This window comes from Scyliorhinus torazame, chromosome 15 (genome assembly GCF_047496885.1).
Source record: "Scyliorhinus torazame isolate Kashiwa2021f chromosome 15, sScyTor2.1, whole genome shotgun sequence".
Classification (NCBI taxonomy): Eukaryota; Metazoa; Chordata; class Chondrichthyes; order Carcharhiniformes; family Scyliorhinidae; genus Scyliorhinus; species Scyliorhinus torazame.
In genome coordinates this window covers 79,747,729-79,764,439 of record NC_092721.1, presented here as the reverse complement: position 1 = coordinate 79,764,439, position 16,711 = coordinate 79,747,729, and positions in this window count along the sequence as shown.

Here is a 16,711-nt window from a genome sequence, read left to right as displayed (position 1 = left end):
ATTAGAAACTACACATTAACGGTTGCATAATTTCCTGTTAACAGGAATAAAAACACCGGAGAAATTAAGTGCAGAACAAATGCCTTGCGAGAGGTTGGTACTGCAAGATAATTGCAAAGACAGGGAAATAAAACTTGGCATCACCGCCTGTGAATCTGAAAATAAGGAAGATGGCAAAATGCATTTGGCAAGGCGCTGTGCTATCAGTCAGGTCTCATTTGCAGCCAGCATATAACACAAACTCATTGGTAGTACTGACTCAAAACTTACTCAAAACATACTCCTGAAGTGCATACTTCTTTTTAAAAGTTCTATCGAAAACATAGTAGGAAGTAAATGAGGATGGATTTATAGTTACATTTATATTATGTTCTTAAATGCACTGTCTTAAAGGATGCTCAAAATGATAGAAAAATATCTTTCAATACAATATATACTTTGGCCTTGATGTTTACTGGAGTGGGGTTTGTAAGCAGGGGAGGTATTTGTTCTGGAAGCCTGCGTTTTGCACAATGGGGAGCTGACTCCACAGTTGTGTCATTTCATCAAGCAGGTTGACTTGCTTCTCGTCAGTTGGGGAACATTTCACAGGTGGCTGCAAGCCAGGGTAGGTAGAGAGTCTGCAGCTGCGTTTGGTGGGAGCACGGGAGAGTCTCTTGATCTTAAGAGGTGTGGACACCGATCCCAGGGTTCGGGCGGGGAGGGGTCTCTCAACATGGAGGCATAGACAATACGTGAAGTCCATTAACGAGGTGTATGCTAGGCACCTCTTTGCCACGAGACGGCAACGTCCGGGGGAATCACTTGCAGAATTTCTGCGTGCTTTGCGTGTACTCTGCTGGAACCGTGATTGCCAGGCGATATCGGCTACCCAGCCCGCGGAGCTGATCAGGGACGCTTATGTCGCGGGCATGAAATCAAATTATATCCGCCAGCGATTACTAGAAGGGGGCACACTCGGCCTCCCAGAGACAGTGCAACTCTCCAACTTGCTGGAGGTGGGAGGCCTATACCTCCGACCGCGCAGCACCCTTGTGGGCGCAGCCATCATCCGACCTGGGTGCGACGCAAGCCTGTGCCGCACAGCGGCTCGCCAACGCCAGAGGCCCGAGGTGCTACTTTTGCGGCCAGGGCAGCCACCCCAGACACCCTGCACGGAACGCAACTTGCAACGGCTGTTGGAAGGGCTTTGCAAAAGCCTGCCAGGCCCGATCTCCCCCTAAAACTTCTAGGCCCAGCAGCACTGCCTGCTGCCTGTCGGGGCCGCCCCCCGCTGCTGCACCACCCATGTGCGACCCGTGGGCGCCGCCATCTTCAATTTCAGCAGCCACGTGCGACCTATAGGGGCCGCCATCTTTAACGCATCCTCCAACCTCCACGCGCGACCCATGGGGGCCGCCATCTTGCACGCCATCGCTGCTGCCACCCACCACGCGTGGTTCATGGGGGCCGCCATCTTGGGACCACTCCGCTGCCTCCCGGGAGCCCAGCTCACCCGACCGTACGCTGGCCGCCGCTACCTCCGACCGGCCTACCGACCGCCTTCCGAAACTCGCCTCCATCACGCTTGACCAGTCCCGGCCGCACCACCTCGCGAAGTCTACGATGACCGTCCGGATCAACGGGCACGAGACGGCCTGTCTTTTCGACTCCGGGAGCACAGACAGCTTCATCCACCCAGATACGGTAATGCTCCGTCCCAATCTTACCTGCGACCCAGAAAATCTCCCTGGCTTCCGGATTCCATGCAGTAGAAATCCAGGACGGGCGACAGGACACAGTCTCCCTTCGGGATTTGGCACCAGCAGGCTCCCCAGCGACCATCACCACCACCACCCCCGACCCTATAACGTCTTCCCCCACCCCTACCCACCTACCTCACAAACTAGCACCCGCAGGCCCCCGGCAGACTTGACCTTTAAGACCACTTCACACCCGCCGGACTCTTTTTTAAACAGGGAGTGAATGTGGTAAACCCCTGTGTTGCATTGTGTTGTGTTGTACATCCCTGGGCTTATCCCGGCTGGCTCCGCCTGTGGCTCCTCCCCTCGGGCTCATGTAGTAAGGTGGCTAGTCTCCGCCTCCACCCCAGTTCGGGGCCAGAGGCCAGGAGGCTAGCTGTTTAGTATATTAAAGCCTCAGTTACATTCATCACTCGTCGTGTGCTTATTGAAGGCATATCAGAGGGGCAATCATCACCGATATGGCAATAGAAGGGGAAAAGAGGTCTGATATTAAATCCAGGGAGGGGTTTAATCACCGCAGGAATGCAGGCTAGCTTGGTGACCCGTGAGGAACCAGGCATGCACTTCCTATCCCACAAGCAGTACTGGGAAGTCTCTACCCTTTCCACAAAGCAGCCATTGCTTCCTTTAAGCTATCAAGGCCCTGAAAACCCAAGTGGTTAGGTTTAAAGTTGTACGTTAGGTTAATTCTGAGGCATGCAGTTCCATTATATTTAAATGGCCAAACCATGTCCTGGGAGCAGGTTGGTTACCTGACTCGCTGCCCCATGTCCTGCATTACAACAGGAACAACTCTTCAAAAGTACTTATTTGCTGTGAAACATTTTTAAAATCCTCAGATTGTGAAAGGCACTATATAAATGCAGGAACAAATTCAAAATACTGGAAATCTGAAATAAAAACAGAAAGTGCTGGTAAACCCAGCCGGTCAGGCAGAATCTCTGGAGAGAAACAGACTTTTTTAGATTGATGACCGTAACTCTATCCCTCTCCAAATAAAATTGCAAGTTCCTCTTTCTTTCAATACTTGAGGGGAAATTATGTCAAACTACGGAGAATGAAAAGGCAATGGGATTAATCGTGTGGCCGAACGGCCACCTAAGATGGTGGACTGGAAAGGATGCTGGGAGAATAGGCCAAGTTCAAGGACAAGCAGGCTGCAGCTCAAATAAACACTAAGAAATAAACTGCAGCCCAGACTCTCCCAATACAGTGGAAAAAAGGCACTATCCTGTCAATCACACTTGTTTACCAGACACAGCAGCACATACCTGCCCCCAACACTTGCAGACATGGCCACTGAGTTCCCACCCCTAAATTGATGTGGCAGTCCCTGATTGAACTTGATCGATCAGGTGATCGAACCCTGGTCAATTGATTGACAATGACCCAAAGACCGCCCAAAAAGGACACAAAATCCAAGCAGGTTAAAAGATGCTGCACCACCTGAGAATCTCTCTCTGCAGCTGTAACAGAACAATGGTGACCGGCCAACGCATGAAAAACCATCTCCCAACCAACAGAAGGAAGACCAGAGCCAGGAACAGACCAGACCCAGGACTGAATATGGAGGACTACAAGATTCCGGACACAGATAAAAGCCAATATCTGTCTGGTACTTGCTCATCACTCTGAAGTTAAGTTAAGGTCTCATATGGATTTACGCTGCAGTGTAATTTATGTTGAGAGTGTGGTTGTGTAACAATAACATAGATTGCATGCAAATAAATATTGATTGATCTAAAGAAAAAGACTTGGTCATTTGTCCACCGTATGCGGGTTGAGACACACTGGTTCAGCAACAATCGGATAGCTAATTCAAAGGACAAGTACAGGCTTGATGGGCCTCCGAGTTATACAGTTCTATAAACTCACCTTCACTCTCGGAAAGCACCTCATCCTCATCACATTTTCTCTTTCATCATCCCTAATTTGCTGTTTCTCATGTATTAAACAAATCTTCATTTTAGCAAATCCTTGTATTGTGAGCTGCATAACGTTACATACAAATCTTATTATTTTTTATTCATTCATGGTCTATGGGCATTGCTTGCTAGACCATTGCCCATCCCTAATTGCCCTCGAGAAGGTAATGGTCAGCTGCGTTCTTGAACCACTGCAGTCCATGTGGTATAGGTACACCTACTGTTCTATTAGGGAGAGAATTCCAGGATTTTGACGCTTTCATTATCATCTTAGACAGCTTCTCAGCTTATGTGAAATAAATAAATGCTGTCAGAATGTGTAAATGGATCAGAGTGAAAGTTTAATAGAAATATAGGACTGTCCTCCCCGAACTAATCTTCAACAATGCAGTAAAACCTTGCCTGTAAACCTGTAAAAACATTGGACCTGTGTGGTGGTATGTATTAGGGGTAATACGGTACACCATGAATGCCGAGGAGCTATTGGAGGACAGATGCTGGGTCCCGATTGGATCTGCCGCCTACTGGGCTCCACCCAGATAGGTGGGGTATAAGAACCCGGTTTATCCCCGCAGCTGCATTCTGTGACTGAGCTGCTGGGGAACAAGTCTGCTCAATAAAGCCTCGATTGAAGTTCTCTACGTCTCACCTCGTGTGTGATCGATGGTGCTACAATCTGCATGAGTGAAGCTCCAAAGAGACTCAAGAAGCTTCACACCATCCAGAACAAAACAGTCTGCTTGATTACCACCCCATCCACACCCTTCAACATTCACTCCCTCCACCACCGATGCATAATGGCAGCAGGTGTACCATATACAAGATGCACTGCAGCAATTCTCCAAGGTTCTTTTGACAACACCGTCCAAACCCACAACCTCTACCACCTAGGACAAAGGCAGCAGATGCATGGGAGCACCTGCCTTCTCCCCACAACCCTGCACATTTTTTCTTTTCAGATAACAATTCACTTTCCTCCAGAATGTCTCGATTGAGCGTGCCTCCACCACACTCTCAGGCAGTGAATTCCAGAATCTATCCACTCTCTGTGTAAGTAATCTTTTCATCATATTGCCATTGCTTCTTCTTCCACTTACCTTAAATCTGAGTCCTCTGGTTCTTGATCCTTTCACCAATGGGGAATTTGTTTAGGTGCATGTTGTTGGTTACAGTTTGACAGGTCTGAAGTCTTTGTCATCGGAGGAAGGTTAAGTGTAAGTCTTTATTGACTCTTGGAACTATTTACAAATATACAGTAAAGGTTGAAAACTAGGAGTTGTCTCCATGCTTGTTGGTACACACGGCTCTGTCCAACACTAGACTGACCCTGGGTGCAGGTCATTATGCTCTCTTACATCACTGTGTGGCGCTACTGTTCTCAGTCCCACATTAACCCTGTGTGCCAGACTCTTACTCTACATTTTTCTCTGTCCAGACCCCTCATGATTTTGAATACTTCTATCAAATCTCCTCTTAGTTTCCTCTTTTCCAAGGAAAATAATCCCAGCTTCTCCAATCTGTCTACATAAGTGAAGCTTTTCATCCCTAAGACTATTCTTATGAATCTTTTTGGCACTTTGTTAAAAACCACAAACTTACCATGGTCTGAAGTTTGGAAGTCAGGAGCTGAAATTTCTGATGAACTTCAGGCCTCTCGTGCATCCATTGGCCGGGAACTAGCCGCACATGTGCATTATTAACTTTTTTACATTCTTCAGGCCTAGGACTGACCCTGTGTACTTGTGCATAGCAAAAAAAAGAATGGCATGAAAACCTGAGTCAGTTAACGGAGCGCTATGGGCAACAAGTGTTCCAGGTAAGGGGGGGGGGGGGGGACGACAGGGATAAGGTCTCAAGAAGTGGTCCAGAGGCAGGGTCAAAGATAGAGGACAGAAACAGGTTCCCATCAAATTAAAAGGAGCAGGGATACAGACTCCAATTGGAGAAGGGGCTGTGGGGAGCAGATATTAAGCAAAGTGGGCTCAAGAGAAGTTCTGAAGATCCAAGAAGGCAGCCAACGATTGATGGCTCCGATCGGAATTTTCCAGTCCCCCACGATGGCATTCCCCATGGCGGGGTCTGGCGAGCCATTGAAATCTTCGTTCACATCGGCGAGGCCGGAGGATCACGCCGGCATGAGGGACTGGAAAATTCTAGCTCATGGCTGTGGGGGATTTGGGGCAAAGGTACTCCTTTGGAACAGTGGATATCTGCTTGTGTTGGCCGAAGATCTGAAATTGTGCTTTAAAGCTAATGCTCAAGGGTACTCAGAAATCCAAAGGAAAGGAATCTCAGAAGCCCTGCAACAGGGGTCATTGTTGAAGCCGTCCCCATAGGATTGGATTTTGGAGAGAATTCCAAGACAAGAACCCTGTGAGAGAGATGAAGTTTCAGTGAGATTACTCTGCAAAACCGGCACAAATTACACTGAGAAACATTTCCATTAAATCGCACCAACACGTTTCCTGCCAACCTTTGATTCAAATATACCTGGGCCAGATCCACTCTCACATGATTGAAGTTGTCTTGACCTAGTTCATTCTTCTTTTTTCTTTGGAAATATTTTTGGTAAAATGTTTTAACAATTTAAATACAAAACATCAGAAACATAGAATAACAAGTAAACAGTGAGAGTCCTCTTCCCCCATTCCCCTCACTTCCGTTACAGTAAAACTTAGTTACTAAGTTCCCCCCTACCCACCCTGTCCCCACCCCCAACAGTTAACAGTGTCCAGCTCTTTAAAGTTCAATATAAACGGCCACCGTCTGCAATAAAACCCTTCCAGTGACCCTCTCATGATAAATTTAACCTTCTTGAGATGTAAAAACTCCATCAAGTCACCCAGCCACGCTGAGGCGCTTGGTAGTGTCATTGACCACCAGCCCATGACAATCCGCCTCCTTGCCACCGAGGAGGCGAAGGCCAGGATGCGTGCCCCGCCTCCATCTGGAGTTCCAGCACACTTGAAACCCCGAAAATTGCCACCAATGGGCAAGGCTCCAACCCAATGTTCAGAATTGCCGATTAGTCTCAGAAAACGAGCTCCAGAAGTCCGTCAGCTTTGAACACGATTAGAACATGTGTGCATGATGTCCCCAGACACCCATCGCACCTACCATCCACCTCTTCAAAAAATCGACTCATTCTAGCCTTCATAAGGGGTGCTCGGAACACCAGTTTCAGCTGGAGGAGACTCAGCCTCGCACAGAATGAGGTGGAGTTCACTCTCCTCAATGCACAACTCCAAACCTCCTCCTTCAAGAGCGGACCCCGCTCCTCCGTCCACTCTGCCTTCACACTCTCAACAAAGCCGGTCTCCTCCCCCATCATCCGCTGGTATATATTCGAAGAGCTGTCCACCTCCGAACCAGAGCAGGAAAAGATCTTCTTGAGCAAGGTCGAAGGCTGCTTCATCAGAAAGGCTGAAAAGTACTTTTTGATCCAGCTGGGCACCTGGAGGTATCTGAACCCATCAGCATCTGTGAGCTCATATTTTCCTTTCAGTTCCCTTAAGCTACCGAACCGACCTTCTAAAGTTAAGTCTCCCAGTTTCTCTAAACGTTTATCCTTCCATTCCCTAAATTTCACATCCGACCTACCAGATTACAATAACTGATTCGCACCGATAGGGGTTAGCCTCGAGGCAGCCCTCAAGTTAAACAATGGCAGAGTTGCCTCCAATTTTTTAACGTGGCCACTACTACCAAGCTAGACGAATGTTTGTTTGGTACCACCGGTAACAGAGTGATACCAGCGCCAGAAGGCTTGCTCCCATCACAGACTCTGCTTCCACCCGAACCCAAAGCGCATCCGAATTTCCAAACCACTCTAGCACCTTTTCAGCATTAGCTGCCCAATAATAGTATTGAAAGTTTGACAAGGCCAAGTCCCCTAATTGTCTCTCCCTCTGGAACAACGTCCTCCTGATCCTTGGGCTCTTACACGCCCAAATAAACCCAGTCACCTGACGGTCAATCACTCTGAGAAAAACCTTGGGTAAGAATGTTGGAAGGCACTGGAATAAGAATGAAAATCTCGGCAAGATGTTCATTTTAACCAATTGCACTGACAGGTCCTGGTGCCTTCTTGACTGCATCAGTTTCATTGCCTGCTTGATCTCATCAACTTCAAGGTCCTTTGTAATACCTCCTCCACATTGGGAAACTCCAACTCACCGAGGAATTCCACCATATCTTTCCCATCCCCGTGGAGTGTTCGAATTGATAAAAGGTCTTAAAATTTACCTTCTCCTGATCCGAGACCAGCCCCCTGATCCCGTTCCCTAATCTGGCCGATCTCTCTCTCAGCCTCCTGTTTCCTCAGTTGATATGCCAGGAACCGACTTGCCTTCTCCCCGTTTCGTAAACAGCCCCTTTAGCTCATCTCAGCTGTCGTACCACCCTATCTGTAGTGATCAGATCAAACTGCGTCTGCAGCTTTCTCCTCTTCACTAATAGTTCTTGGGATGGGGTGTTGCATGCTTATGATCGACCTCTATAATATTGTCTACTCGTTTTTTCCACTCCCACCTTGCCTCCAGCTCTGTATGGGTTTTAATAGATATAATTTCTCCTCTAATTACAACTTTCAGTGCTTTCCATAGTGTTGAAGGAGAGACCTTCCCATTGTGACTGTTCATAATATAATCCTGGATAGCCCCGGAGATCCTTGCACAGAACCCAATGTCCGCTAGCAGACCCACTTCCAGCCGCCACCCCTTTCGATGCCCTTTATCCACCCCCAACTCCGTCGGCCGACCCCAGAATTTCGATTGGGAGGAGATGGTTTTGATGCGAAAATCATGGCGGGCGCCAGGTTCATGCCAAATCACAATTCTCCTGTGCCTCAACAGTGGCACCAATTCCACTCTGCATGTAAGTAAATGCTGTTGGCATATCATTAGCGGGCCTAACCGGTATTTTCTGGGGTCTCCGCAATCCTCCGCCTCTGCCGGGGTGGGGGGGGGATTCTCGATGGCGAGGTTCAATTGTGCTTTCAAAATCATGAAACAGGCACTGTGGCTGATGAGGGAGAGAGAGAGGGGGTACGGAAAGAGTTCAACCTCACCATAGAGTGCTGACAGTTGTGCCACTGGAACTGCCCCCTTCCCTGACACTGCCAAAGTCCAAAGATGTGCTGGTTAGGCGGATTGGCCATGCTAAATTGCCCTTTTAAAGGTGTGGAGTTAGATGGGGTTACAGGGATAGGGCGGGGGAGTGTGCCTAGGTAAGGTGCTCTTGATAGGGTCGGGGTAGACTTGATGGGCTGAATGGCCTCCATCTGCATTGTAAGGATTCTATGATTCTACAGTATTATATCATCTCACCAAATGATTCAGTGGCTACAGCTGAAACGTGTGGAGAAAACTTACTATTTACCACAAGCAGTTAGTAGCAAAACTTACTTTACTTGATAGAGTTTTTCGAGGAGGTCACTAAGATGATTGATGCAGGTAGGGCAGTAGATGTTGTCTATATGGACTTCAGTAAGGCCTTTGACAAGGTCCCTCATGGTAGACTATTACAAAAGGTGAAGTCACACGGGATCAGGGGTGAGCTGGCAAGGTGGATACAGAACTGGCTAGGCCATAGAAGGCAGAGAGTAGCAATGGAGGGATGCTTTTCTAATTGGAGGGCTGTGACCAGTGGTGTTCCACAGGGATCAGTGCTGGGACCTTTGCTCTTTGTAGTATATATAAATGATTTGGAGGAAAATGTAACTGGTCTGATTAGTAAGTTTTCAGACGACACAAAGGTTGGTGGAATTGCGGATCGCGATGAGGACTGTCGGAGGATACAGCAGGATTTAGATTGTCTGGAGACTTGGGCGGAGAGATGGCAGATGGAGTTTAATCCGGACAAATGTGAGGTAATGCATTTTGGAAGGTCTAATGCAGGTAGGGAATATACAGTGAATGGTAGAACCCTCAAGAGTATTGAAAGTCAAAGAGATCTAGGAGTACAGGTCCACAGGTCATTGAAAGGGGCAACACAGGTGGAGAAGGTAGTCAAGAAGGCATACGGCATGCTTGCCTTCATTGGCCGGGGCATTGAGTATAAGAATTGGCAAGTCATGTTGCAGCTGTATAGAACCTTAGTTAGGCCACACTTGGAGTATCGTGTTCAATTCTGGTCGCCACACTACCAGAAGGATGTGGAGGCTTTAGAGAGGGTGCAGAAGAGATTTACCAGAATGTTGCCTGGTATGGAGGGCATTAGCTATGAGGAGCGGTTGAATAAACTCGGTTTGTTCTCACTGGAACGAAGGAGGTTGAGGGGAGACCTGATAGAGGTATACAAAATTATGAGGGGCATAGACAGAGTGGATAGTCAGAGGCTTTTCCCCAGGGTAGAGGGGTCAATTACTAGGGGGCATAGGTTTAAGGTGAGAGGGGCAAGGTTTAGAGTAGATGTACGAGGCAAGTTTTTTACGCAGAGGGTAGTGGGTGCCTGGAACTTGCTACCGGAGGAGGTAGTGGAAGCAGGGACGATAGGGACATTTAAGGGGCATCTTGACAAATATATGAATAGGATGGGAATAGAAGGATACGGACCCAGGAAGTGTAGAAGATTGTAGTTTAGTCGGGCAGCATGGTCGGCACGGGCTTGGAGGGCCGAAGGGCCTGTTCCTGTGCTGTACATTTCTTTGTTCTTTGTTCTGAAAACAAGGAACATCAAATTAAACTGCCGGTGGTTATAAACCACACTCGAGATGAATAGATTTAACTATTTTAATAAAGAACATCCAATTTTGTTGCTGGCTTCTGAATTCCTCGTGCTATGAGACAGATATTTCGAGAATTGAGTGCGCACCATGCAGAAAATTAGTGTTTGAAATTCAGAATTGTTATCCAATTTAATTATTGGAAATCTTATTCTTCCCAGAGTGAAACCTATTAAAAAAGAGATAATTATTGTTACTTTTTTTGCACACATTCTGTCGTATAGGATCACATTAATCTGTCTTTATAATTGCTCTTTGGAGGGTAAATGAGCCATTCAATTACGAGCAATGCTTCAGATATTATGTTCTGTTTTCTTTTCCTTTAATACATTATTAAAAGAGTGTATATTTAATTTTAATTGAGCAGAAAGATGGAGCTGGGCATTGATAGGTTAGAAATTGATTCCTATCAGTACAAGATGATTCTACTGAAGTCTATTTCCATCCTGGAGTGGACACTATGCTACAACCCACTTTTGGCATTACCCATGTGGTGTTTCACCTTGAGAGAGTGCTCATGTGACGTCCCCTACCAGGACCGAAAGCAACTGAATCTGTGCTGATGCCCAACCAGCTGATGTAACACCTATTTAATAAATTTGAATCGTGCTGGTTGATTCGATGAATGTGTACGTCACTCATCAAAGAACCAACCATTTAACTGCAGGGTAGTCTTGCACTAGCATTGCTTAAAGGGTCAGGCACCCAATTTGTAGGTAAGGTGATCTTGAACAAATTCTGCTATTGTAAAGTGTCTGGAAATACTCTGGGGTGTTTTCAAAGTATTGTGGTGATTCCAGGATATGGCAGGGATTGTTTCTGCATCCTCAGAGGAAGGAAGAGGATTAGGTGTCCTGACAACTAATAAGCCTGTAACAGGTATGGGGACTACAATTGCAGTGCCTCTGAGTCTGCAGCACAATATGGAGATGGAGAAGAGGCAGTGAAGGGGGCCAGCTCTACATGATGCCCTGTGCCAACTCGGAGCCGGATTGAAAGTGGCAACCGACTGTCTGGCAGGTTTGCCAATGCACCCAACATATCGCTGTGCATACCAATTAGCATTCTCCTGTGCACTGACCCATCGAGGTCCATATGGGCATCCAATAACAGAACCTGTCTCTGACCTTGCCTTTTGTTGTTATGATCCCAGACCAGACCCCAACATTTACAAGGATACCGGACAGAAACCCCAATATTTAATTTAATTTGTGAGACTGTGAGGAAAGGATACTTCGCTGCAAGAGTGACTCCACAAATTGGGATATGGTATATTAAAACAAACTTTATTATTAACACATTATTAAGCTAACTTAAAAATCATACAATAGCTTACAATTACTAGTTAAACAATGCTTAACAATAAAATGAAACACTAACTCTAATTGCTATCTATTTTATCTCCAATCAAGCAAAACCCATCTCAGGTCAAAATCCACTTTAAAATACAGTTAGAAAACACAGGAATACTTGCTGTAGAGCGGTGTCTTGGAGAAACAGCTTTGAGAGGCAGAGATTCTTCCGGAAACAGCCTGCAGATTTTTGCCTGGTTCAAACTACTGTTTAGCTTCCAGCATTTTGAGAAAAGCTGCTGTTCTGTTCACATCCAAATCTAAACTGAAATTCAACACCTGACTGCTTTAGCCCCTGGCTCCTCCCATTAACTACATCATCTCTATCCCACTAACTGGGTTATGACCATCTTACTAACATTATCCACTACCACTCAATTATCTAAACCCCAGGGAACCTTCTTTCTATTAACAAATTTCCATTAGCCTTATTTAGGTAAATACAATACGTGGTTAGAATGAATGGTGATCTCATTTTTACATTGCTTTAATGATCCCTTCTGTAACCACAGTGCCTGCCTGTCTTTTAAACCAGGATTTTTAAAAACCTTACTGCAGCAGATACCTGCACACACTAACCCAGGCGTTTACCATTAATGCACCAGATACATATAATACAATATATATCTGAAATTCCTACATTCATCTCACAGTGGCACACAACTCTCCTTTCCCCCTGGCCTAGTTTGCAGACCACTCATGCCCAGTCACCATGTGTTGGTCCCGAGTCTATATTTGTCTCTGGTTACATGACATGCCAGTATTTGAGCTGGTGACTGTGCAGGTCAGATCAGGTGATGGTGTTTTTTTTTTCAGTGCTTTGTCCCCATCCTGTCGACTGCCATCATTAAGGCCTCCAGAATCCTATGGGCTGAATAATCTGGAGCGTTTCCCACTTCACGAAGAGTATTCGGGGCTGGTTTAGCATAGTAGGCTAAACAGCTGGCTTATGAAGCAGAAGAAGACCAGCAGCACAGGTTCAATTCTGATACCGGTCTCCCCGAATAGGCGCCGGAATGTGGCGACTAGTGGCTTTTCACAGTAAATTCATTTTAGGGGCTGGTTTAGCACACTGGGCTAAATCGCTGGCTTTTTAAGCAGACCAAGGCAGGCCAGCAGCACGGTTCAATTCCCGTATCAGCCTCCCTGAACAGGCGCTGGAATGTGGCGACTAGGGGCTTTTCACAGTAACTTCATTTGAAGCCTACTTGTGACAATAAGTGATTTTCATTTCATTTCATTATGTTGGGCGCCGTTCGCAACATCATCACACCGGTTTATGATAGCCTATGCGGGCAGGTCAGAAAGTCAGGACCTTGCCCACATTATTCAAATGACAAGTTAAAACGCAATTAAATACCTATTTCACTGGAATAATACAGCCAGAAGTACACTTTCAGGGTGAGATTTACGACAGGTGGGGAATCCACTTTTTTAAGGCCAAGTTGTCTGAGTGGGTTTTTAATCTGCAGCTGAGAGCAGAACCTCAGCTTTACAGTTCAAAATCCATTAACTGCAGGGACTGCTCATTTTTGGGGCGGAGTTATATTGTGGATACTTTCTCAATGGAAGGACTCCCCGATCATTCAGAGGGCTCTTTTGATTGATCATTGAATATTCTCCTATCCATGACCCAGGGTGAGGAGTGAAAACTCACGGAGGCAGATCGGGGTTGTGGTCTTTGTTAGAGATACAACCTCCAGTGAGCAGGATTTGGAGGTGGAGAAAGGAGAGAGGAATAAGGGATCAGAGGGAAGCTTCGGAGGGTGGGGGTCCTCAGGAAGAAGACAGAGCAGAACCTGACCCCAATGGCCAGGAAGACTCTAGAAACCCTCATCGGAGGTGCAAGCAATATTATGCTGGCCCAAGGGTATACAGGCTGTGAATCAGCTACCTGCAACTGAGTGATACTCAGTGCAGAAGAAAGCTTTCAAGGACAATTACAGGTTTAGTAAAATATTTTCCCCTCTCTCCCAGTTGCAATGAAAGTTCTGCAGCCCTCACATCCAAATCTTCTACATCAACCCACGCATTTAAATGATCCCTCCTTCCTTCCCTCAACTTCCTCCTCCCTTCCCTCAACTTCCTCCTCCTTTCTCTCAACTTCATCCCTATACCTTCAGACACAAGTTACACAGCCACGGCTATCAATAAGAACAGAGCATGAGTGAACGTGGGTTCTGTGTTTATTCCCAAGCCTCCAAGGCTTATCAACATCATAAAAGAGAAATGTCACCCATGTGCTCCTGTTTGTGACTAATGTGGATATTTACAAACATGTTTATGAATACTCTGCTGCAGTGATCCCACCCCCTCCCCCTGACTTGCAACTGCACTAGAGAGGGGCATCTGATCTGCCACTTCCCTATCCTGGGTGATTCAGTGGGCATATTCTGTGGTTGTGATCATGAGCTGATATGCATGCGAGTTCTGAGTCGCCGTGGCAATGGTCGAGACCTGTGTCAACGGCAGAAGAATAAAAGAGATACTGCCCCACCCAGATGGAGGCAGTTACTGCTCATGTCCCACAACCAGGACTGATTTGACCTCCGGTCAGCTGGTGAAGTTCCAGGAGCTGGGTGGGTGACCAAGCGCTCAGTTTCCCTGTTGCTCTGGGTCTGCGCCCATGATCTCAGAGCCAGGGCGATGGTGTCCCGGTCGCTGGTGTCTGCAATGCGCTTGGTTTGACCCCCCAGGACAGATGCCAGTGTGTCTGTGCAGGAAGCTTGGTGCTCCAAAGAGTAGGTGATCACAGCGCTCATGGCCTGGATAAACATCCTCCACAGAACAGGCTAGAGCATGTAGCCCCACTGGTAAACCAGCCAAATCTTCACGGACCTCGCGTGGAACATCCAGTATCTGCTGCCTTATGGATGACTCATGAGGTTCATCGTCTGACTTGGAATCGGCCTCTGGATGGCCTGTTCCACCACACACTCTGACTGCTTCACATGCAAATGTGAAGTGCCAACACCAGTTTGTGAATTACCCCTGTCCGACATGCTAAACCCTGATGATGTGCCAGTATCTGCGATGGTGCTGAGTACAGAGAGAGGATGTGATACTGCACTCGCTGAGGGTTCCTCAGAAGAGGAAGAGAAAGGTTGCTGCATAGCTTCCGCTGCAGCCTGCGTTGAAGAGATATTCCCTGTAACAGAGAGAAACCAGTAGGGACGTAATCAGGTATCAGATTACTTGATGCATCTCCACTGCCACATGACTGATAGAAAACTTTTTACAGCCTGACAGACATGAACTCCGCAGACACTATGAAACTTTGCACAATGTTCTGAAGCTTCTGATCATGAAGCTTGTTAAGGTTCTAATGTGTGAATTCTATTCACCAAACACATTGCATATATCCTAACCTCTATTAAAACAACACTAGCCATCTCCTCTCAACACCCAGTCTGATACTTTTGCCATCTCCCCAGAACCAGGCTTCCCTCCAATCTCTCCATTGCCTATAATGCTGGACATGTCGGGCTCCAGCAGGGCCAGCATTTGCTCCTCAAAAGGAGTCAAGGCTTCCATGTTGGGTATATCCCCATCAATCAGGACTCACTCTCGGGCATTGTGGGCTCACTTTTCCTGAATAGATTTAATACAGAGGTTTCATCAACAAGTTCAAATTAGCACATATCAGGTCTCAATCCCATTATAAGATCATCCCATGCCTGACTGAAGCCTATGATCTGACATTATAAGGTAATCCTGCCAACCACCCGCCATTTAACTCATCATTGCTTGGAATGTACAATGGCAAGATCTAGGACCGCTGTCCTTGTGGAAACATTCAACTTTTAGTGATCAGCTAATCTCAAATACCTACTGGATTCGCTTGTGAGACCTGTGTCACAATGGACCAATATTGCTCTCACATTTTTTTAATTCATTTTTTACGGGATGTGGACTTCATTGGCTAGGCCAGCATTTGCTGTTCATCCCTAAATGCCCTTGAGAAGGTGGTGGAGAGTTGCCTTCTTGAACCACTGCAGTCCATGTGGTGTAGGTACACCCACTGTATTAAGGAGATGGTTTCAGGATTTTGACCCAGTGACAGTGAAGGCCCGGTGATGTTTCCATATGCTGCAGGATGATGAGTGACTTGGTGGGAAACTCCCAGGTGGTGGTGTTCCATGTATCTGCTGCCCTTGTCCTTCTAGATCAGGCATTGTCAAACTCAGGGGCGCGACCCGCGGGTGGGTCACGGGTAGGTGTCGGGAGGGTCGTGGAACTGTCCGTCGCGGCGCTCCCGATCGCGCAAATCCGCACGCAAAAGCCGGCTTTTAATAATGCCGGCTGCGAGTGGCCTTCAATATAGCCAGGAACAGATTTAAAGAATTTGGCCGCACTGCGCATACGAGCCTGATCATCTTTGCGCATACACAAAACTATGCGCATCGATGATCGGGCACGCATGCGCAGTGCAGCAGCATTTTTTTTCATATGGTCGCAGCCTTTTGTTTTCAAGTTCGGGGGGCCAAAGGGACCAAAGGGGCAAAGGGACCATTGGGGCCAAAGGGACCCAAAACCATTTCCTCCATTTTTGTCAGCAACAAGGTAAGAAAAAAATGGTGGGTCGCACAGATCAGCCGGCGTGGTCCGCAAAGTTCGGCCGGTGTGGGTCGAGAAGGTCGGCCGGCGTGGGTCACGAAGGTCGGCAGGGTTGGGTCCCGAAGGTTGGCCGCTTGGTAAAAATGGGTCCCCGGAAAAAAAGTTTGAAAACACTGTTCTAGATGGTAGTGGTCATGGGTTTGGAAGGTGCTGCTAAGGTGCCTTGGTGAGTTCCTGCAGTGCATCTTGTAGATAGTACACACGGCTGCTACTGTTCGGCACATGGTGGAAGAATAATTGCTTATGGAAGCGGTACCAATCAAGTGGCCTGCCTTGACTTTAAGAAATGTGACATTCTCATGACACACAGCAATGTGGGTTGACTCTTAAATGACCTAACAAGTCACT